Source organism: Camelus bactrianus, chromosome 3 (assembly GCF_048773025.1).
Source record: "Camelus bactrianus isolate YW-2024 breed Bactrian camel chromosome 3, ASM4877302v1, whole genome shotgun sequence".
In the NCBI taxonomy this organism is placed as follows: domain Eukaryota; kingdom Metazoa; phylum Chordata; class Mammalia; order Artiodactyla; family Camelidae; genus Camelus; species Camelus bactrianus.
In genome coordinates, this window is record NC_133541.1 from 3882070 (window position 1) to 3906742 (window position 24673).

A 24673-nucleotide genomic window follows, 5' to 3' on the forward strand; every position below is an offset into this window, starting at 1 on the left:
GTGCAGCCCCACCAGCCGCAATGGGCATAGCTCGTGTTTTTATAACTCATACAATATTTCACTTGAATGGCTTTTTTTTTTTTTTTTTTTTTTTTTTTTGGTTGAAAGAAGGTGGAAAGAAGAAAAAGGAGCACAATGCATTGCAAGCTCACGGGATTAAGCGCATGGTCTTAGTAAACGTGCACACATCCAGGGCAGGGAGAAAAAATGTGGCTGTTACATGCTGGAACCTCCCCCCTTTCTCCAGGCTTAATCTGATTTTTGCCAATTCCTTTTGATCTATCGGGGCAGGCAAGTCAGGTCCACAAGTACAGATGGACTAAATATGGAGATTAGCCCCCTTGCCTCTGCCTCCGCGCCTAATACCTGATTAAGTCTAGAATCGCGCAATTGTCTCCGCGCTGGCTACCGGAGTGGCCGGGCGCAGAAGGGGCCAGGATGAAGGCCGATTTTGTAATGGACACTTATTTTATCCCAGTGCTCTAAGAAGATTAGGCCTGGGGGTGTCACATTAGCCGTGATCTCTGGGCCCCTGGTCGTCTCTGGCAGTTTTCAAACACCTCTCCTCGGCCTTAGAACAAACAGGGAGCTTGGACCCAGCGGCCCCATGTCGGGCATGAATAATTGCCCACTGCAAAGTATTTGAAGATCACAAAGTGCTGTGTAAATTACTCAGTTTGGGCTTTAGTCGGGGTGATTTGTGGTGACTTATTGAATCTTTTCACAGTTCAGAATTAAACTTTCTCTGCTGCTAACTGCAGACAGCGGAGAATGGAAGCTGAGTCTTAACTGACAGGGCTGCCCTTAGATCAGCGTCTGCAGAAGCCCGGAGAAGCTGGCGGTGCTGAGCCTGCCCGGCATCTCAGAGGGCCGGGCGGACGCCTTTCTTAGCCGCTCTGCCAAGTTCTGCCGACTCAGCGTGCAACTTAAAATAGCTATTGAAACCAAAAAAAAAAAAAGAAGAAGAAGAAGAAGAAGAAGAAAGCAAAAGAAAAAGGGGGAGGAGGGCGGCTTGCTTTGAATCGGCTGCGCGTTTCTGGCATGGTCTCTCGGGCAATTTTCTTACCAGCATATCCAATTATTTTTTGTTTGTTTTCAAACATGGTGTATTTCTTTAATTAGTGAGGGCAAACAAGTTAGAAACAGAAAGGAAAAAATCAGTTTAAGAATTCTAGTCAGGGAAATGACGTGATTAAACAACATTCAATTAGAGGAATTAGCAGGGCTGGTGGTTCCCCATCTGAGTTAATTCCGGGCAAGAGTAACTGACCCGGGGTGTTTCGGCCCAGGTGCCAGCACCACTGACGGCCATTTGAACAGAGAGAGGAGCCGCTTTTGTATTTCAAATACATTTGTTCTGTAGGTTGTTGAAGGTTCTCTGTTAACTGGCGCTTTGCCTGCCCTGGTTCTAGCCAGGAGGCTGCTTGGGAAAATTAATTACTATGTATTTTTTTCTTTGTGTTTACCTGATCTAAGTTGTGTGTGGTAGATAATAATTATAAAATCAAAAATAAATTCTATGCTGTCAGAAATGATGACGATTTTTAATCTTGCCAAATATTTTGGAAATAACATAAAACTATAGACAATCGCTGTAAAGGCTTTTAAGGTAGAGAACCCCAGACAGCATTTGTGTGTTTTACTGTTCTTTTGGAAACTTATAGTTCTAACAATCTGTTTTTAAATTATCCAGAAACTTATAATCAGACATCTGAACATATAAATATTCTTAATCACACACCCTTAAGAAAAACATCAAAATTAGAATATGGAAGTGAAAATATGATTATCTATTTAATGGAAAAAGTATTACAGTTTTTTTATATACTTGTTTATTTTCAGATTTGCTTTTATTATGCTATATTTTTAAAAATAAGTACTGACTAAGATATTCATAGTAATTAAGATTTTCTGAATTTATTTTTGAAAGTATATTTAAAAAAAATCCACCCATCTACAGAGCATCATGTATCTCCCTGAATAGGATAGTTTTGTCTTGTTTTTTATTTTTTACCTAATGTTATCACTAAGGTGCATTTATCACCTGTAAAGACCAAGAAAAATTGAGAGGCAAAGCCCAAACATACTGTGCTTTGCTTTAAAAGAAGATTAGTAGATGAAAAAACTCAATTCAATTAGCACTGAAAAGGGAAGTAAATTTTGTGATCTTTGTTGAAACCAGCTTAGTTAACTATTTGCTACAACATTTACCTAAATTATGGAAACAAATGCAATGTCTAGAAGGATAAATTTGTCTCAGTTTTATACCTGTACATTTTACCACATACAGTGTTGTGTTCTTTGCAGGCTCAAAAAGTCCTGATTGATGTCCAAAACCAAAATAACAAAATATTCTAAACAAAGAGACTTTTACATGGTGGGGTATGAAGTGGGAGGAACAGTCTTGATCATCGTTTTGGTGATGACCATCTCAATGTCATTCAGATGTCATCTATCTAAATTTAGACCAGGTGATTTCTTGTAGAAAGATTATATCCTCATAGAAACAATACATATTTTTACATATTTATTTACCACCATTTTCAAGGCATCCCATGAGACATCATGGTGTTATATGGGTAAGAAACTTCTAGAAACTTCAGACCTCTGCAGACTTATGGGAGTGCGTGCATGTGTGTGTGTGCAGGAGGAAGGTGAGAAAAGAGCCTCGTAACAGTGACAAGCGGGCTTTGCCTTCTCACCTTCACAGTCTGCCCTAAACGCTTAGATGCTTTGTAACACTGTGAGGGGGACTATTAGGACCTCCGTCTACTTGGAGAAAGCTCAGGAGAGGCGGTGGGTCCGCCACGAGACCAGGTAAGAAGTGCGCAGCAGGATGCGAACCATACTGCCTGGCTCCGGAGTCCTTCCCTTCACCACAGGAGCTGCCTCTTGTCCTGAGAATGATGAGCGAAGGGAGGTGGTCATTCAGAAAGGGGACACGTTCCCTTGGGAGCCAGGGAGGTGTCAGCCTTTGCAAAGATGGCAGCTTTTGAGCTGTTCTTTGGAGTATTTTTAGGGATGCAAATTGGGATGGGTGGTCTCCAGGCAGGGAGAGAGTCTGCCATTTCAAAACTCCAACACTGGAGGCCTCATTCATTCTGGCTGAACCATAGGGTTGGTGAAGGGTGCAGCCAGAGATAGAGCTAAAAAGTAGAACTGAGGTCAGATGGCAGAAGAGTTCAAAGGCATTGGAGGCAACCCACCTCCATCAAGCAGACAAGCACAAGTATCTAAAAGGCTTCACATGGGTACAGCTTAAAGTCTAGACAAATGGGGTCCACAGGAACAAGCAGTGATGTACATCTAAGTGCCTCTACAGCAGTGAGGCCACCAGAAATGGTTGATACTTGGGGATTGTTTTTAAATGATGACATCTCAGTGTAGCTACAGGATGAGCCTAGGCTACCAGGTAATTTACTTTCTGGTGAGTTATAGTGAATCTTCAGTATCCAATTGAAACATAATCTGCCACTTGTCCCACCAACACCACCCAGCTCCACATGGCCCCTGGGTCTAGGCTTTGAGGCCAAGCTAGCTCAGGGATCCACTATCCATCCACAGGAAATGTTAAAATATCTTAACGAGTGGGTCATTTGGGAGACTGCTTCCCTGACTCCTCAGACTCCTCTTGGGGAGTGGAGGGGACTGTAAGGCCCAAGCTCCTGATTCTCAGCAGAAAGGGGCACAGTGCAGGAGCAGTTTGGTTTGGTTGCCAAGGATACCACCAGGCATCTGTAACGCAGAGCACAGGAGGACAAGGCATAAGGGATGGTTTGTCTTGTTGAGTCTAAGTGTGCCTGTGGGACCCAAGCCCTTTAAATGCCATTCATATGACGTTCCTGTGACTTCCAGTACTTTCTCTAGTGACAATAGAGGATTGGATGTCATTTCTTCCTACACAGGCAAACTGTGCACATGGGACCCAGGACCCACATTTTGTCCTGGTGCTTCATTCTACTTCAGGGTCCATTAGCCAGGCATGAGAGACATGCTGTGGGTCACCAGGGAGCAGGGCCACGGCAGGTCATTATTACTGGAAAACCTCCAATTCATGCTCTCCTGAAGCTGGGGCCCTCATGTGCTCTCCTCACAGCAAGAACAGGATTTGATGCACACAGGAAACACTCATGAATTAGTTTTTTCACAGATCAACACAAGATGATTGATGATTCAATGAACATAAGGAGGTTAAATACCAGGCTGGATAGTCAGACTCCCAGCTTGGGGTCTCGATTTCACTGTTTCATTACTTTGAGACTTTGGGCAGGTTACCTAAGTTTTCTGTACCTCAGTTTCCTTGTCTGTAAAGTTGGAATAATAATAGCACCCAGCTCATAAATTTGGTGTGAGTCTTAGTTCCTGGAACAAAATGAATTGTTGTAAACATTAGTATCTGTTAAGCAGCTCCCATGTGTCAGGTTCTGGTACAGATGACAAAGAAAATGTTAAAAAAAAAAAAAAAAAAAAAAAAAGAGACAGACCCTGTTATCACAGATGGGGGACAGTTGTAAAAGGAAACAGGAAAGCAATGAAAAAGAGGGTAGTTCACTTAAAAAAATTAAATATCTGTCATATCTGTCATGCAGATTCATTACAGACTGATGGCCAATAAAAGGAGAAGGCAAGGATGGTTTGATCCTGGAACAGCTTCAGAGGAAAGTCAAGCTGAGGAAGACCTTGAAGAACGAGGTGGTCTTGGAAAGAAAGGGGGCCTTTATTTTGGAAGTCAAGGTTATCTGATCCAGACTTGCAGCTGCAAGACTGCACTGTCAGAGGACAAGAAGCTGAAGCTGAAGATCAGGTGTGTAAATATTCAAAGAGGTAGGTAAGTCCATATTTTTTACTGCAATGATCAGTCTTCATCTTCTGCACAAAGATGAAGTGTTAGAACAAGTGAGGATTATGAAAAATGCCATAGGGAGAGTTTAGGTTAGCTTAGCATTTTGCACAAATCCCTCAGTTAAGCATGTGTAGAATTCCAAAGCCTAGAGAGGAATAGGAGGCAGGTCAGGGCAAATGAGGTCATGGCAAGGGACCAAGAGAGATGGTAAGACTTTAAATTGGACTGTTGCAGAGGGAATGGAAGGGAAGAATTATAATGTAACTATGGCAATAATGACAATGGCATTGCCAAACTGACTGCCCTGTGCAAGTGATGTAAAGCACATGCACTCCTCTTGTAACTGCTCACATATGCATCTAATTTCAGTGTTTATATTTTTGCTGTTACATCATAACTTTCCTCTTAAAGTTAAGTTTTGAGCCATTTACTGAGGATTTATTTGGCACCAGACAACATTCTAGGCACTTCACCTACACATACAACTTTAGTGATTCCTTCCAACATCCCAGAGATTTTGGATAATTACTTCAATATTATTTAATTATCCAGTTTTTGCAAATAATCTTTAAATAAATTCAATAAATGGCTACATACATTTTGCAAAGTTTTGAATTACTATCATTTCCCATAAGCAAATCCATCCAAATGGGATATGATCTGTTCATATCAGTGTTTCTCAGCCTGGAACCATGATAAAAATCCTGATTCTAACATCCCACACCCAGAGATCCTGAGTTAATCTGTCAGATCTGGGGTCTCAGAACCTGCATTTTAATAAGTTCCTAGTTATTTTTATGCAGTTTGAGAATGCAGTTAAGCTGCTGAGATCTTGACCTTCTGGGGCTCCTCTCTTGACAGTAGCTCACTGTGAAACAGTATTATGAGCAAAGAGTAAAAGGACAAAAAAGATTGACATAAAAAGGCAAATCAGCATGTTTAATGCCTTGTTATTTGAGGCATAAACAGACACCTGCTCATCCCTCTCACTTATCTGAGGCCTCGAATCTCTTCATTTGAGGATGATTCTCCATCCGTCTGCCCTTCCTGTGCACCTCTACAGAGCATGCGTGTTTTCTATGCCTTTCTATTTCCATACATCTATGTGACCACCTCACGATGCCCCTGGAATTTTTTTCTGCTTTATTTGTGTATTGTTGTTTCAAATAGAGAGACATATCTGTCACAGTCACATTTCATTGTGCTGCAAAATATGGGACAATTTCCTTTGGTTAGCTGAGTGCAGCGCCCTTGCTCAGCCACTGCGCATCTCTTTATTTTGCTTTCTCAGGGGCTCCACAGGCTCTCAGGACCGTGGTAGCTGCAGCTCCTGCTCACCGGCAGGCAGGAGCCCTAGGGCCTAATCTAACTTCCTAATTAACAGCCTCGTCCCTCCTGCCTCAGGTGTGCAGGGCACTCCTCAGACACAGACTCCACCACAGCTTCCTAGGGGTGGGAAATTGCTCCGAGGAAAGGCAGGCAAAGGTCAGATCTTAGAAAGGAAGTGATAGTCCTTTGGAAATTGCAAGGGTCAGCTCGATAATCACCCAGCTGAAGTGAGCCACAGCCCAGGCCCCAAGTTGCAGAACATACTGCACCTCTTTAGTGATGACTCGGGGCCTTCTTAATCTTTGCGATGCATGTGTGTCTCTTGAGCATTCATGATGGGCACCGACTTTCCTCTGATACACTCTCCTATGTCTGAGTTTCTCTGTCCTGGACACTTAAATAGGTGCTTTTCCACTCCTACAAACAAAGCTGAGACCATGAGCTCGGCTGAGACTGCTGGCTGCATCCCTGAGTTTTTTCCTAGAGACAGTCCTTCAGTGGAATTTCTGGGCTGAAATTGTGGCCGTGCTAAAACTCTTACTATACACTGGCAAAATGCTCTACAGAAAATGTGTGCCAAATTTAAAATTGTGCTGAAACTGAGAAGTGGCCCAGAGCATCTGGGACAAGACTCAGCACTGCCTGCTGGATCCTGATGGACCAGGCAAAGGTTTAACATGCATCTTATCTGGATGCAATGATGTTGGAAAATCATTTCCTAACTTTACTGGGTATCTTTGTTTCTTACCTTGTATTTTCAAATTTGTCTTTTTTTTCATTGAATTTTTTTGGTAGAAATTATGCTTTAAGAATTACCCAACACATAGATTACAGATCCACTTGAAAAAGTGGATTTTTTTCTCCATTTAGGGTATTTTTAATGTCATAAACTTCCATCGCAATGGAGATTTTCCAGTGCCTAATGTGCTTAAAATGTCTCATTTCTCAGATCAGAGAGAGAAAAAAATTGTTTTCATTCTGTACAGTATTTCTTTACTCTACTCAAAGAGTATTTTTCAAAGGGTATAATTTGGGTTTCTGTCGTTTTTTTCAAATACTCATTTTGGAAAATTATTTTCTGAATGATGCTTCCCTCCTCATTTTTTTCTGTTTCTTGCATTTTTGGCCAAAAAGCAAGTCCAGAACCAGAGGAGGGGAGCGTCATTCTATTCTCCTGATCATCAGCCCGAGGGTGAGTCCTGGTCAGTGGACAAGGTCATCTCATATCGTGAATGACAGAGACCCACCCGTCACTCTTATTTTTAAGCATTTTCTTATTGACACTTGTTGCTGTGTTCCGGCTGAAGTATAGAGCCTTCAGCGTCAAGGTGGAAAACCTGGCTGGGACTGGCAGCAAATCTGGGCCTGGCGGGGAGTGAGCAGCTCACATCTCTGGAACTTCCTGTGGGGCCTGTGTCAGAGCCAGTGTGCTCTGTGTGTGACTGTGCTGCTCTCCCACTGGTGAAGGTACCACCATTTCGAGACGAGAAACCTGAGACAGAAAGAGACCTGGGTTTCACAGGAACAGAGAGCGAGCCGACACGTGGCCCAGACAGACTGCGGACCCACCGCCTCGTCCCCCCGCGTCACAAACAGCAGAGACCTCTCCTTGCTTGGCATCGCGTTCTCTGTCAGTGGCGTCTCCAGTAGCGTACCTTCACACAGAATTCACACACTTGAGTAGGTTATATATAAAAGCTTCAAGAGATTTTAACTTCTCCCATAAAATGCTTAGTCATATTTTCCTAGATTTATTACTAGAGTCTTTGCTGCTGTTGTAAAAGGTGCACCTTTACGGACTTGTGTGTGTGGATGGAGGCAGTGAGTGTGGCTACCTTGTTGTGGTTGCTGTTATTATATTGTTCTTTATCCTGAAATCCTAATGAATTGTTTCATGGTGCCCAAGAGGTTGCTGATTTTCTGGAATTTTCAATATAGATAATCATGCCTTCTACAAACAAGGAAAATAGTGTCTCATCCTTCCTAATGCCTACTCATTGTATTTTTTGTTTCTTTTTTAACATATAATGTCTCTGAATTGGAGGTTTTAAAAAATGTTAAATAGAAGGAGGTGAGGTGGACAATCTTGATTTCTTCCTGATTTAATAAAAACACTTCTAATCTCCCATTATTAAGGAGTATACAGTCTCTGGTGGGTGACGTTATTGCAATAGTGACGTCTTCCTGGTTCTCCAAGACTTTCTCTTGAATGAGTGTCGAATTTTATACAATTTTGCCTCTAATGAGATTACATGTTTTATTTTTTTCTCTTTAAATATATTAATCTGTGTTAATTAGGTTGATAGATGTTTTAATATCAAATCATCCTCATAGTCTGAAGACAAATGCTACTTATAAACTACATACAGTTTTTACATATACTACTAAACTTGCTCCTTTTGATTAAATATTATATTATTTTATCTGCTCTATTAGATTTTTTGTTTCATGTTTATTATCACTCTGTAGTCATCTCAAAAATTTTAAAAAATGGATAGTTAACCTATCACCACTTCCCTTAAGTTAGCACCTTTATACAGCCCTGCAATGAAATACCCAAGAGCAATCTGACTCGACTTTACATCCCTGCTTTTTTACTTACTGTCATGTATTTTATTTCCATACATGTTACATGCCCCTAAGACATTGCTATTATATTTGTTTTAAACAGATAATATATTTTAGTTATATTTTTCTTTTTCAATGATCTTTCTTTGCCCCATTTCTCTGCCTTTTTTCTTGAATCACATTCTTTGCTCCTGAAGAAGCTCCTTTCCTATTTCTCATAGCGTGAAATCTGATGGAAATAAATGCTCTCAGCTTTTATTTGTCAAAAAAGTCTTTATTTTCCTTTAATTTTGAGCAATATTTTCACAGAGCTTCAGTCGGTCACTGTCCCCTTCCCCTGAGGTTTACAGATGCCCCATCCCAGTGCTTTTAATATTTCCCTTTATCTTTGGTTTTAAACAATCAGACAATGACATGATTAACTGTAGTTTTCTCTGCATTGTGCCTTGAGTCTGCTAAGTTTTTGTAAGCTGTAAGTCAGTCTTTTATCATATGGAAAGTTCTGGGTGACTACTTTTCAATACTGCTTCTGTTTTGTTCCTTCATTCAAATCTTCACTCATATTTCTCTGTTTTGTTGTTTCCATTCTTTCTTAGCTCTAAAATTGAGCCCAAGCATTATATTCTGAATTCTTTTCAAGTTTACAAATTCTATCTTCTGCTTTAACTTTAAAATTAACTCAATATGCATGTTTTAAAAATTTTAGATGTTTAGTTTGTGGTTCAGTAATGCTCATTTGAGTACATTTTGCTCACACTTGTTTGTCTGTGTGTCCATATCAGTCACAGTCATTTTGAAGTCTTTACCCACTAAAATGGTATTTGAGTTCTCGCTTACCTGCTTCTATTGAATATTTTACCTCTTGACTCTTTACCATTTTTCCCTGACTCTGCACATGTGTGTGTGTATGTATTTATCGTGTGTTGGAGTTAGTCTGTGATTTACTGTGAGGACTTTGGATTCTGTTTTTTTCCTCTAAAGAGGGTTCATTTTTTTTTTTTTTTACTTTTTCCACTAAATTTGATTTATTATCATTTTTATGTGTATTTTACACACATAGGCATAGTTTCATTGTGATTGCTTCTTTAACTTGTGAATTCGATGTGGGTTGTTTGATTTAGAATACATCAAGACGGAGGCATTTTTTGGTTGTGAATTTCCAGTTTCATCCACAGCTGTCGGTGTCCAAAGGGAGAAGCAGGGAGGTGGCAGCATCAGGGGAGGGGTGTCTTCTCCTCCATCCTATTTCCTCAAGGAGGAGGCCCTTTCCCAGAAGCTCGAGCATCTGTCCTCTTAAGTGTCTTAACAGAACACAGTCCCTGGACTCAATCCCTGGCAAAGAGGAAAGGCCAATCCTGCATCACCCTCCAGAGTTTGGTCACCCAGACACGGTCAGTCCAGCAGAGAAGGAAGGTGCCAGTGTGGGGTCGCTGACCAGCAAAGTCTGCCACAAGCATTGGGCAGAGTCACCACGTGTGCCCTGACAGATTAGTGCTCCTTAGTCAGAGCTGCTATAATAAAATGCCACAGCTTTGGTGGCCCAAACAACAGTATTTAGTTTCTCATAGTTCTGGAGGCTGGACAGACACTTGTCTGTGCTCTGAGTCTTCAGAACCTGGAAGAGCACCTGACAGTAGTTAGTACTGATAAGTATCTTCTGAAGCACTCAGCTGAGCGCCGCTGTGACTCGTGTCTCTCTGTTAGTTAATAAGTTGGAATGTTTTCCTCTTAGGTGGGCCTCCCATTCATGTTTGTGTCTTTCGTGGCTTCCTGATCATTTTCTTTGTCATTTCACACCATGACTGTTAGTAAACTCACATCACTCCACCCCAGAAGAGCTGGGGTCTCCTGGTGGTGACCCCTGCTTCTGCTCAAGTTGACCCACAGTGCAGCCCAATCATACTGGAGGCAAAGCTTCATCCACGCATCAAAGCTGGGACCCGCCACCCTGCCCAGCTGCTCCTCCAGCACAGAAGGATCAGCTTCATCGTCGCACCTGAGATGCCTGCTGAACGCAGCTCCCTGCAGGTGAGAGAGCAGACGTCACGGCTGAGCCCCCACATCCGGGAGCTGGGGCCCTGTCACCACAGCTGTCTGTTGAGCAGCAGCAGATTCTAATAAGGCACCTATTTGAGGGAAGCATGCCCCAGCCCCCTGGTGAGGTGTTTATGATTTGTTCACGGGCATTAGCCAATTTTGCTCAAATGTGCACTGGACCGTGTTTCTGCACATTTCATGAATAATTAAAAAGTGGAAGTCTAAACAGTCCACGTGTGGGGATTTGTGTGTGATTCTCACAGTAATGACAATCGCCCAGGTCTCAGAACTTCATCAAGAACACAGGACATTCCGACAGCAGCTTGTTGGTGATGTCAGCTGCATGGGAAATTTAAATCCTCCTTTAAAAGGTGACTCATGGTGTCTGTATTTTTGAGGATGGTGTCTCTTAACAAAAAGAAAAAGAATGATGGCTTTAAAATGGTCAAATGGTGCTTTCCCACAGCCTATGTGAACTCAGAACACAGTCGAATAGTGCAGCATTTTCAATGTCCTTTATCTGTTTTCACCCACAAAGGCTAATGTGTTTTCTACTTATGATAAATCCATTTTAAACAATAACCCCTCTGACCTCTCTGCCAGGAGGCAATTGGAAGCAAATGATGTGGTGTCCCTGACGTTCAGCATTTCCCAGGAGTCTAGCCCTAAATTTTCATGGTGGAGTTGCTCGTGGTGGGTCTGCTCCGAGGGTCCCCTGGGGCAAAATCCTGTCCAGTACCATGGACACTTCCACCCTCTCCCTGCGCCTGCCTGGCCCCACCAGGCGGGACTTCCCGGTCCCTTGGCTGGGACTCTCCCTTCAGGGCTGAGATCGTCTCTACCCCTCCCCCGCGGTTCTCTCTCTACCCCTCATCCCCTGCTGTTGGGATCAGGTCTGCCTCTGCCCCCTCACCCTCAAGGCCCTCCTTTCACCCAGAGAAGAACCACAGTCCTGACACGGTCCTGGCCCTCGCCCGTGCCGCTCTCCCTGGCAGCCCCCGGCCCCTCCGCTCACCCCTCGCTGGCTGCACACACAGCCTGCCTGGGGCCCTGACCCTGCCCTCCCTCCTCTGTCCAGAACATTCCGGCTCTGATGGCCATGCCTCTCTCCTTCCCTGTCTTCTGGACTCTGTCCAAAGTCACTCAGCAGAGAGACTGTCTCAGCACCCCGCCCCCAAGCCAGGCCCCACCCTTGACCCACCTCAGACGGGGAGGGGGCGCTCCTTTAGCTACTGACGATCTGCCCCCACAGCCGTGTGGGTGCCACGCAAGCAGGTTTCCTTCTCTTCCGTTCACTGTGGGTCTGGGATGAGAAGGCTTTACCCACAACGAGTAGTCAGTGTTTGTTGGACAAATAGGTCCTCAAAGTGTCCTAAGGTCTGACTTTCTCCGCAATCAGGAGCACCGTGACCCCCAGCATCCGGCACCTAAGAATTGTCTTCAGTATTTGGAAAGTTGAGAAATGTGACCGGCAAGAAAGCTGGAAAATGTGATGCAGTGTGAACCCAGGTTTGTCCCCAGGGAGTTTCAGTGGTGCCTCGGCCGGAAGGTCACGGCCACGTGACTTCTTTCCCCCTTGCCATTGACAGTTTTGCAGAAGTCAACTCCATATTCACACATCGCTCAATCCAACCAGCCGGCCAGGTGCCCGGCGGTGCGCGCCTGTGTGTGGGCGCGGCTGCAGCCGTCTGACGGCAAACGACTACATGGTCCGGCAGGACTCATCTCTGGAGGGGGCTTTCCTGAAGGGGCTGAGCTATGTCTCGGTGACATTTCTGTGTATGTTATGCAGGGGAGTGGGTGGGGCAGGGGAGAAAAAAGAAGAGGGAATCAAAGAGAGAAGAAGGAAAAAAGGATAGTAAAGGACGTGGCTTGTTCTGGCTGGAGATTCAATATTTATTTCTTCCCATTTTAATGGTAAATAGAGCAAGCCTTCCTGACTGTTGTTCCTTTGAAAATGAAATTATTAGACTGTGAATTGCAGAGGCTGGAGAGCAAATCAAACAAACAAAGGATGATTTCTATTTCCTCGCTCGACGGTCTGTCCAAACCAATGAAAGCAATTCAAAGCCAGGGTCTGGGAACCAGTAGCCCATATAACACACACGGAGGCCCATTCCGTGCAGATGCAAAAGACTAAGATAAGAAAGGAAAGGGGGAATCTATATAAAAGAGGACCATCTCGGCCCTGGGAGCACAGGGGAGTTGCCTTCGCTGCGATGACGGGAGAAAAGTAGACAAGCAGTGGCTTCGGGCCACACGGCGCAGCCGGCGGTGTCAGCGCCAATGTCCTGCGACTCCAGCCCGACGACTCGGGGGCGCGAGCCCTCCGCCACAGCCCTTCCGCCTCCCGGGGGGACCTGCCCCCGCCGCCGCGGCCCTGCGCGCTGTCTCCCTCCCTGCCGCTACCTGGCCGGCCTCTAATGTGTTTTTTCTCAGTGCTCCCTCCGTAATGATCCCTGTCTCCCACAAAGGCCACAGTGTAAACGAGACGTGGCAGGCTGCAGTGAGGCGGTGTTTAAATTGAAATATTATAGGAAGGGCAGCACACGGCAGACCTTTGATGTAACAGCCCCTGTCTCAGAGGGGAGCTGGGAATACAGAAGCCATTGTCGGCCGCACAAAGTTCGTCATCCGTGCCAAGAGGGAGAGAAGAGAGCAGACAGAGTCAATAAAAATAATTCCAATTGGGTAAGCCAAGTGGGGGCTGGGAGTTCGCAAAGCTGGACGTGTGCCCTGACGGCCTCTGGCTCCGGAAAATAAAAGCAAGGGGGGCCACCAGGCTTATTTAAAGTGGCTTAGAACACGTTTCTGTATGATGGTCATCTTGTTGTTGTTAGAAAAACAAACACATAAATACAAACCATGAATGAAATGAACCTGTAAATTAAACCATAAAATTGCTTGGGAAAGACCCCTTAGGACAAATGTGAAGATCGTGGGAGCGAGAGCAGGGCAGCCCGAGGGAGTGTCTGCACCCTTACTTGTTTTAAGGCTTGATGGAGATCCCTTTTCGGTCAATAACTTCCTTGTGCGTCGCCCTAAGAACAGATGTGCTCACAGGTGACACGATCCCATGCGGAGAAAACCTGAAAGATTCCACGAAGGAAAAGCAGAGCCCCGTCAGAACCGATAATGCATTCAGCGAAGTTGCAGAAGATAAAACCAATACACAAAAAACCAGCTGCCTTCTTAGACACCGGCAATGATCAATCCAAAAAGAACATTTTTTTTAATTCCATTTATAATAGCATGAAAAGGAACAACATCGCTTAGGAATAAACCTATCCAAGGAGGGGAAATACTTGAACACTGAAAACTACAAAACATTGCTGAAAGAAAATAAAGACATAAATGGAAAGAGAGTTAATAGTTAATATTAAGATATCAATATACTACCCAAAGGGATCTACAGATTCAGTACAATTGGAATCAAAATCTCGGCAATGTTTTTTACAGAATGAGAAAAAAATCTATCTTAAATTTCATATGGAATTTCAAGGGACCCTGAACGGCCAAAGCAATCTTGAAAAAGAAGTATGGAGTCGGCAGTCTCACCCTTTTTGATTTCAAAGCTTACTACAGAGCTACAGCAACCAGAGAGTGTGGTGCTGGCATAAAGACAGACATACAGACCAACGGAATAGAACAGAGGGCCCAGAAATGAGCCCTCAGGTATATACGGTCAAACGATTTCCAACAAAGATGTCAAACCATTCAGTGGAGAAATGACAGTATTTTCAATACATGATGTTGAGTAAACTGGATATCCCAATGCAGAAAAGAATAAATTTAGACCTTTATCTCATATCATATACAAAAATTAACACATCATGGGCCAGGGACCTCAAAGAACTATAAAGCTCTTAGAAGAAAAGTTAGAAGACACGCTTCATGACATTGCACTTGACAATGACTTCTTGGATGTGACCCCAGAAGTACAAGTAACAACAATAACAACAAAAAATCAGATACATTGGACTTCTGGATTTTAATCATCAAAAATTAGAAACCTTTGTGCATCAAAGGATACAGTCAACAGAGTCATCTCACAGACTGAGAGAAAATAGTTGCAGTATCTGATAAGGAGTTACTATTCAACTTATATAAAGAACTCCTACAACTCAATAACAGAACAACCCAATTAAAAACAGACAAAGGACTTGGATAGACATCCCTCCAAAGATACACAAACAGCCCATAGTGCATAAAAATATGCTGAACATCACTTATCATCAGGGAACTGCAAATCAAACCTCAGTGAGATACCAGATCACACGCACTGAATGACTGTTAGGGAAAAAACATTGGTGAGGATGTGGAGAGCTTGGAACCGCTGTGCACCGTTGGTGAGAATGTACAATGGCTCAGCTGCTGTGGAAAGCAGTGGGTCTAGTGGGTCCTGTAAAAACTAAACATGGAATTACTGTATGATTCAGCATGTCCCCTCCTGGGTATTTGCTCAACAGAAAGAAGGTGCACAAGGACGTCGAGCGGTGCCGGCGCAGGAGGGGATATATCACAGTCACGTGGACTCTTACAAGAAGCAGTTGTCCTGTTGTCAGTAAAACAGTTGTTTCCAGTCAAAATAATTTGTCTTACTCTGTCAGAGGCTGAGTGATTCTGAATGAGTTAAAGCATCTGATTCAAGTCAAATATTCCAATCAGCTGCTTCTTCCACAAGGAAGGGTGCAGAAAGGTGGCCAGACTCTTCAGCTGCCGTGGTCAATGTCACTGAGCAGTGGGAGTGAATTAAAGCCCCCGAATCAAAGTTTGGCTTCCTCCTGTGGTCTGTAGGATGGCCTGTCGAGTGGGGAGACACAGAAGTATCTGGGCAGCGGAGCCCAAAATAAAACAGCTCCTGTCCTGCAGCTGCGTGGTTTTTTTCTTTTTCTCTTTTTTTCATGCTTTGTACTGGGGTAGAAAGAGCAAGAAAGCGGAATTTCAGGCTTTCAGCCTTGTCTGAGCCTGTTGCCGTCCTCAGCTGCCTCATGATAAGAAGAGAGAGAGAGAAGTGACGTTAATTAGAGCCACACTGTGCAGCTCACTGGGGGGCTATAAAAGTAACAGGAGATGACGGACAAGAAAACACTTCGAAGTTTAAAACTGATGCACAGTAGGCTATTAGTTTTATTACTGAATGACGTATCTCGTCAAGGAGATGCTTGTTCAGAGTGTCTTTCTAGCCCCTAAATTATACCAACAATAAAAGAAAACATGAGCTTGTTGGGGGAATGAACTGACATTGTTCTCTTAGACAATTGCTATTCACCATCATGCTTTAGCTCATAAAATAAGTTTTAGATTTTGCTGTATGATTGATAGGATCGGGTGGTCCCAGGCAAACTGGGACTGTTAAGAGAGTCCTCTGGCCATTAAAATGCATTGTCCTCTGTGTCTCGTGGCTGAATGTCTTCTCAAATGTCTCATCAGTTCATGGATTCGTTCATTCCCAGAGTGTTCAGTGAATGGCTCCTGGGCACCACAGCAGCCCCAGGGGCTGTGGGGTGATATGGGTTTCCCCTGCGGCGTTTGCTGTACAGAGTAACTACAAAGCCAGGGAGTGATTCAGACCCTCTAAGACCAGGTGTCCAAGTCTGGGCGTGGGCAGGGAGGCAGTTGCTACCAGGGAGAAGCAGAGGAAGCCCCACGGCCCTGGTGTCAGCACGGCCGAGACTGGACCGTTCGCAGGCAGGTGTGGCTGTGGCCTGAGAAGAAAGAGAGTGGGCAAAGGATAGAGAATACGGACTCACCTGTCCCCAGTTTCATTTCTCACCACCACATTTCAACCCCTTCGTACACTCTCCTGTGGAACTCTTTTTTGCTGGGTGCCCACAGAGGCACACACACTCTCCCAAGGGGCTGCGGTGAGGCTAGAGGCATCGCAGGCGTGCACCGCGTAGCAACATCACACAACTTTGACTGAGCCCTTGCTGTGAACTAGGCTTTGGAGATGCAGAGAAGTCAGTCCGAGCTTCTCCCTCAAGGAACTAGCAGTGTGGTGGCACCAACTGAAAACACACAAGGAGGCAAATGAAGGAATGACCTGGTCTCATTCGTGCAACGAAGGAAGACGAGCCAGGTCACGGCAGAGAGAGTGATGAGGCGGGCAGGGACAGTGGAGCTGGAGGAACCAGGGACAGCTTCTCTGGGGGGAGCACTTCTGAGGAGAGCCCTAGATGAGGAGAGGGAGTGAGGGAGAGCAGGACCAGGGGGAAGGGTGTTCCAGGCAGAGGGAACTGCCCTCTAAGGCTCTGAGTGAGAGTGAGCAGGGTGTGCTGGAGGTGAGTGTGGCTGAGCCCATGAAAGCGGGTGTGGCCCCAGAGGAAGCAGAGGGGCCATGGGGAGGGGAGGACACAGGGCAAAGCGCTTGAGGTTATTTTTTCCTGGGAGGAAATTCCTAGGTTTCATCAAATTTCCAAGGAGTTTGTGGCCCAAAGCAAAGGTTAGAGCCACTGTTTGAACAATCACACACAAGACACTTGTCACACACCAGTAGGGCTGGAGTCTCCACCACCTACCGCATTAATCACCAAGCGCTTATCATCAAGCATCAATTGTCCAAGCAAGGTGGCGTGGGAGCTTTCCTCTCCCTCCAGCTGCACAGACGAGGAAGCACCATCTCTGCCTGATCAGGTATCATTGCCAAGGTGCAGCCTGTATCATGTTTTCTTTAGAAGCATCTGTAATTACTAAGATTACAAAGATAAATAAACAGCACTGTACACACTGGGCTTTACTTGGCTTTGAAACCAGAAACTGGTCAACTGAAAAGCAATCCTTGCTCTGTTTCCACATAGTCATCATGTGTGCCAATTACTGCCTCTCCGTGAACCCCAGACCTTTTTTATAAAATGCATAGTGCTTCTCTTGAGCCTGCCAGAGGAGTAATTGAGGCTGGAGCGTGCTAATGTTGACAGTTCTCTGGGTAAGTCCTGTACCCTCAGAGACAATAGAATCCTAGTGTAAACCCAGCGGCCTTTCTCACCCTCAGTCAGCCCCAGGCATCTTATCTACTCAGAGATAAAACAAACGAGATAAGAGCTGAATGCATTAAGAATTTGTTGACTAAAAGGCTAGCATCTTATCTAAACCAGGTGACGCGCATTGAGCCCATTTAAGGGAGGGAAACGTGTGAATGATGCAAGTGGCATCTCATTGAGCAAACGTGAAATTTCACCCCAAATATCATCCAGGACCAAAATCATTCGTCTTAGACTCACAAACCTAGTAGAGCCAAGAGGAAGCTCAGAGATGAACAGAATTTAGACTCATGGTTTATAACTGCGTAAAGTGAGTCACGGAGAAGCTAAACAATTGTTTCAAATTCACAGGAAATGACCACGTTTTGGTGCCTTCTGGTGGACAGCCTGCCATTTGGCTCCTGCGCCTGCCCTGCTGTGAGGATGTTATCACTGCCTTCCTTTCCGCACCTTGGCCCATCTGGGTGTGTTGTAGGCACACCACCCACATTCCACTTAATGAGGCGAGTAAGTCAGAAAAATGTCCCTATTGACAATCTGTTTTTGGTGGAGTCCTGGATCTCAGAGTCTCATTCATGACATCGATGCGCAGCATTGCTCTTGACTCAGACAGATAATTCACTTCGAGGGAAGGAGAGAGTCAGCCCCCCTCCAAGCTGCGGGCCACGAATGCAGCCCGTGACGGAAGCCACCAGACCCCACTCGGGGAGACTAAGCCCTCGTCGGCCGTGGTGTTAAAAGGTGATAAGCAGACGAACCGTTGAGCTATTGTCGGGCTTTCAAAGTTTTAGGATGAAAGTTTATGTGCTTAAGGTAATCAATCTGTTCTCCCGCAGCCCTCGGTGATGTCGCCCCCATCGTCAAAGGAGACCCCCGGGACCGACGGCTGGCCGCACCCATAATGAGGCACTTCATCCAGGAGCAGCTGTCGCCTCACCTGTTTCCCAGCCCATCCGAAGGCCGGAGAAATTCTCCAATTTAGCAAGCAAACTTAAGTCATTATTAGAAATGACAGGGAAACCTGATGAAATTGTACTTTCAATTGGAAAACAAAATTGCAATCAGACCAACATGATTTCCTCCTGGTCTGACCATGCTAATGCCAGCCGAGACATGAGCACATGTATTTAAAAGTCATCATGGCGCATTACCATGCGATCTCCTTTCACTGGCCCTTATTAATATAAAACTTCAATTTGCATGTAAATGTGGTCAACTTTCATATCATCAAAATACATGAGGCCTGGGAAAGTAATGAATTGAAGTTGGATGCAGCAATTACTGACGTTTATAAAGAATTTTAAAGAGGTCAGTCTAGCCTTGGCTCAGAAAATGAGGAAATCAACAGGGAATATTGTCAATATAGCAACCGGGGGAGTTGGAGTCAGTCCCAGGTGCTGGGAGCGAGATGATGATTAATAGAGAGGCTCGGAGCTGCCCCCGCCCGGGAGGGCTCGGCTGGACCCCCGGCCGGCGCGGCGCGCCATGAAAGGTTCTTGCTGGGTCCTCTCGAGCTCCTTGCAGGGCGATCCGGGGGGAATAAAGTAGCAAGTGTTTATGCGCGAGAGCAGGGCTGAAGGTTTAATTGGGCTGGCTCTCCTTTCAGCTCCCTTCAGTAGCTGATGTGCAGTTTAACCTTTCTCCCCACCTCAGACACTCCAGAGCAGCGGGGATTTTAATAAGGCCCTCGCATCAGGGCTCCGCTAAACATTGACTTAGTTGCTAAATTGAGTTAAACTGCCTTAGTGTGTTGTAACGGCAATTTAGAAGTTGCTAGATTTTTTTTTAAAAACAGAAATATTTATCCCGGCTGCATGTTTCATAGTCTCCCAACCACGTGGAGTGATTTTTTTTTGGGGGGGGTGTTCTTTGCCTATTTGTACAAACGTTAACAGGCAACGTAATTTTAAACCTGCTCAGAAAAATCAATGCAAAGGTAGAAATACCACTCTCATTTTGGAGAATTTTATTGCACACCAGGCAGGGTGGGAGAAGCTCCTCTGAACGCACCAGCCGTGTGTACACGATGGAACATGACCAGTCAGAGCCTCCCCAGGTTTCAGAGAAGGAGAGAAATCACACGGCCTCTGGCAGAACAGGGGCGGCCGTGGAGAGCGGCCGGACACGCGGGCTGGGCGGGGCAGCGCGGGCTGTGCTCCGGCTTTTCTCCATCTGCTCTTTGTGGCCTCCCACTTTGCACCTCTTCCTCGTTTCACGATTTAAGGGGCATCTACAAACCTATTAAAATCCCGGCCACCTTAGAATCACATAGACCTTTATGGCATGCTCGGTTCAAGGGAAAGCCTGTGTCTGGCCCTCCCTGTGCTCGGTTTGGTGGTTTCCCCCTTGGGCAGACACGGTCTTTCTTACACCAGGTTCCTCACTTGGCATTTTGTTGTCTCCATGGCCATTTTAAAGAAATGTCTGGCTTTTTACTATTTCTTCCTTCCTGAGAGTGCACGTAAACAGGGCCGCTCGGCTGCCTTTAGAGCTGCATAGATCCACCCCGCTGACAGGTGTATCCATCATCATTGAAACCCAGGGCCCAGGTACCATCGCCCTCAGTGTAGGAGCCGGCAAATGTAACCTGAATAGAGCACCCACCTGCGAGGACCTAATTATCACCAGTCACCCCTTTAACTACTAGCAGTGTTTTAAATATTTAGAAGAAAGCTCTTTCCTTCCAGTTAATAAGCAGAGTTCCTTTCTCCCAAGAACTCTGGTAAATGGATAAAATCAGGGACATTTATTGAGCAGGGGAAAGACCAGCCAAGTGCTGGGAGCATCCTTCAAGCCTGGACTTTGGATGCACATGTCTGAAAGGGCATTTCCCCAAGGCTTTAAGATCAAATGTGTGTTTCTCACACTTATTGTCTCATTTATGAACTGTATCTAAGTGCGTTGTATGTTATTTATTTTTCATTGAGATATAATTGACATATAGCAGTGTGTAAGTTTAAGGTGCACAATGTGTTGATTTCACACATATATATCTTGCAATATGATTGCCACCGCAGTGTGAGCTAACGCCTCCACCCTGTCACGTAATTATCATTTCTTTTTTTTGTGGTGAGAGCAATTAAGAGCTAGTCCATCAACAGCTGACTGGATAAAGAAGTTGTGGTGTATTTATACAATGGAATAGTACTCAGCCATAAAAAAAGAATAGAATCATGCCATTTGCAGCAACACAGATGGACCTGGAGATTGTCATACTAAGTGAAGTAAGCCAGAAAGAGACTCACTTACAGTATACATAAGGTATCATTTATATGTGGAATCTAAAAAAAAAAAGACACAAACAAACATATTTACAAAACAGAAATGGACTCTCAGACATAGAGAACAAACTTATGGTTACCAAGGGGTAAAAGCGGTAGGAAGGGATAAATTGGGAGTTTGAAATTTGCACCTCTTGGAGAGTGATGGAAATGTTAGCTATGTTGATTGTGGTGGTGGTTTCATGGGCATATACATCTATCAAAATTCGTCAAATTGTAAACATGAAATATGTGTAATTTACTGTACAGGAATCATACCATGATAAATGTGTTAAAAATAACATAAAATAAAGTAAAAGCCCAACAAATTTTGAAAAAAAGGAAAAAGATCTAGTCTCTTAGAAACTTTGAAGCTTCTAATGCAGATTGTTGACAACAATCACTATGTTATGCATTAGCCCTCCTGAGCTAGTTCTAAATTTGTACTTTAAGTATCATCTTCCCGCTTCCCCACCCCAGCACTTGGTAACCACGACTCTACTCTGTTTTTGTGAGTTTGGCTCTTTTAGATCCCACCTGTTAGTGACATCATACAGAATTTTTCTTTCCCTGTCTGACTTACCTCGCTTAGATAATAACTTCAAGGTCCATCTATGTTTTTGCAGATACCAAAATCCCATTCTTTTTTATGGCTGAATAGCATTGTGTGTGTGTGTGTGTGTGTGTGTGTGTGTGTGTGTGTGTGTGTGTGTGTGTGTGTGTGTGTGGTAGTTCTGGTTTTAGTTTTTTTAGGGAACCTCAATACTGCTTTCCATAGTGGCTGCACAAATTTACATTCCTAACAATAGTGGGTTATTTATTTTTTGATATTGATCTGTATGAGCTGTTTATATATTTTGGATAGTAACCCTTGTCAGTCATATCATTTGCAAATATTTTATCCCATTCTGTATATTGTCTTTTTCATTTTGTTGATGGTTTCCTTTGCTGTGCAAAAGCTTTTAAGTTTTATTAGATCCCACTTATTTATTATTGATTTTGTTTCCTTTGCCTTAAGAGACAGATCCCCCCCCCCAGAAAAAAAAATACTACTGCAAATTATGTCAGAGTGTTTTGTGGTTTCCAGTCTTACATTTAGATCTTCAATCCATTATGAGTTTACTTTTGTATACGGTGTAGAAAAATGTTCTAATTTTATTCTTTTACAGGTAGCTGTCCAGGTTTCCCAGCACCACTTACTGAAGAGACTGTCTTTTCTCCATTGTATATTCTTTCCTCCTTTGTCATAGATTAATTGACCCATGAGTGTGTGGGTTTACTTATGGACCTTCTATCCTGTTTCATTGATCTATGTGTCTGTTTTTGTGTCAGTATCATTCTGTTTTGATTACTATAACTTTGTAGTATATAGTGTAGTCTGAAGTCAGGCATGTGATTCCTCCAGCTCTGTTCTTCTTTCTCAAGATTTTGGCTATTCGGGTTCTTTTATATTTTCATTAAAATTTTAAAGCATTTGTTCTACTTCTGTGAAAAATGCCACTGGTATTTTGATAAGGATGGAACTGAATCTGTAGATTGCCTTGGGTAGTATATTCATTTTAACAATAGTAAATCTTTCAGTCCATGAATGTGGTATGTCTTCCCAGATGTTTGTGTCATCATCAATTTCTCTCACTAGTGTTTTATAGATTTCTGAGTTTTATAGATTTTTATCTACTTGGATAGGTTTATTCCTAGTTATTTTATTCTTCCTGATGCAATTGTAAATGGGATTATTTCCTTAATTTCTCTTTTTGATAGTTTGGTTTTAGTATATAGAAATGCAACAGATTTCTGTATATTAATTATGTATCCTGCAATTTTTACTGAATTCATTCATGAACTCAAATAGTTTTTTGGTAGCATCTTTAGGATTTTCTACAGAGGGTATCATGTCATTTGCAAACAGTGTCAGTTTTACTTCTTCCTTTCCAATTTGAATTCCTTTTATTTATTTTTCTTGTCTGATTGCTATGACTAGAACTTTCAATACTATGTTGGATAAAAGTGGCAAGAGTAGTTATCCTTGTCTTGTTCCTGATTTTAGAGGAAATGCTTTCAGCTTCTCAACGTTGAATCTAACGTTAGCTGTGGGTTTGTCATATATGGTCTTTATTATGTTGAGGTATATTCCCTCTGTACCCACTTTTTTAAAATCATAAATGGATGTTGAATTTTGTCAAAAGCTATTTCTGCATCTATTGAGATGATAATATGTTTTTCATTCTTCAGTTTGTTAATATGATGTATCACATTGATTGATTCGCATATATTGAACCATCCTTGCATCCCTGGGATGAATCCCACTTGATCACGTGTATGATCCTTTTAACGTATCATTGGATTCGGCTTGCTGATATTTTGTTAAGGATTTCTGCATCTGTGCTCATCAGTAATATTGACCTATGATTTTCTTTTTTTGTATTATCTTTGTCTGGTTTTACTATCAGGGTGATGGTGGCCTCACAGAATGAGTTCAGAAGTGTTTCTTCCTCTGCAGATTTTTGAAATAGTTTTAGGAGTATAGCCATTTACTCTTCTTTAAATATTTGGTAGAATTCACCTGTGAAGCCATTTGGTCCTGGACTTTTGTTTGTTGGCAGGTTTTAAATCACAGATTCAATTTTGGTACTGATAATTGGTCTGTTCATATATTCTATTTTGTCTTGGTTCATTCTTGAGAGATTTTACATTTCTAGGAATGTGTTCATTTCTTCTAGACTCTCCATTTTATTGGCACATTATTGTTTGTAATGACCTCTTATGATCCTTTTCATTTCTGTAGTGTCAGCTGTAACTTCTCCTTTTTCATTTCTGATTTTGTTGACTTGGGTTCTCTCATTTTTCTTTTTCCTTGATGAGTTTGTCTAAAGGTTATCAATTTTGTTTATCTTTTTAAAGAATAAGATGTTTGTTTAATTGATCTTTTCAATTGTGTTTTTAGTATCTACTTCACTTATTTCTGCACTGAACTTTATGATATCTTTCCTTCTACTGATTTTTTTGTTGTTCTTCTTCTTTTTTCTAATTCCTTTAGGTGTAATATTAGTTTGTTTATTTGACTTTTTCTTGTTTCCTGTGGTAAGCTACTCCCTTCTCATCAGCAGAGCTATTTGCTCCAGGGTCCCCCTCTATGTGGGCTGCATGGATTCTTCTGTTGTGGAAGGCTGACTACTGTTAGTGGGCTGGTAGGTTTGGCAGGTCCCAGGTCAGGTTGGTTGTTGGGCCCTGTCTTGTGTGGAGGCTGCTGGCCACTGCTTGGAGGGCCCAGGTCACATGGTGTCTGGCTGTAAAAACCTGGGGGACCCAGGGCTAGTGCTGGCTCACTGGTGGGTGGAGTCTGGGATCAAGAAATCCTGGGGCTGGTGTCTGCCCACTAATGGAAGAAGCCAGGTCTTAGGTCTAGTGTTGGTCCACTGGCAAGCAGAATTGGGTCCTGGGGTCCGGCTGCAGGGACCAGGGGTCCCAGAGCTGGTGTTGGCCTGCTTGTGGGGTTTAATGGGTCCTGCCACAGCAGGCTGTGGTACTGTGGTTTTCCTGGGGCTGGTGTCTGCCCACTGGTGGGTGAGGCTGGTCCTGGGGTCTCTGGCTGCAGGACCCTGGGGGTCCCAGCTCTAGTGCCTGTGCACTGGTGTGTGGGGCCAGGTCCTGGG